The sequence below is a fragment of the Nematolebias whitei genome, chromosome 8, assembly GCF_014905685.2.
Source record: "Nematolebias whitei isolate Nwh7 chromosome 8, NemWhi1, whole genome shotgun sequence".
Lineage (NCBI taxonomy): Eukaryota > Metazoa > Chordata > Actinopteri > Cyprinodontiformes > Rivulidae > Nematolebias > Nematolebias whitei.
In genome coordinates, this window is record NC_056505.1 from 23,475,674 (window position 1) to 23,476,065 (window position 392).

A 392-nucleotide genomic window follows, 5' to 3' on the forward strand; every position below is an offset into this window, starting at 1 on the left:
GCAAGTATTTTCAACTGCAGTAGAGGTCAAATTGAAACTCTGGGTTAGTAGGTGTCCTCAGATTTGCCTGCATGTAAATTAAATAAAAAGGTAATAAATATTGGTGCAAACATCTACAAAACTATAAAATACATATAAATATATCTTAATTCATATGTGTGTAAGTTGTTTTTACACGTAAACATATTTAATCACGACATAAACTGCCTAGTTTTATATAGGAATAGTTAAGACGCATATAAGTGTTCAGCGAGCTCGCCTCAAAAGGAGAAGAGTGGCGAATCACAAGAACGCTTTACAGATGTGTAGTTGATTCTGTGTTGTTGGTTGCTGCCAGATTTGAAGCTGTGTGAAACGAAGGAAAAATGATTTTTCTTGTAGCAGATTATTCA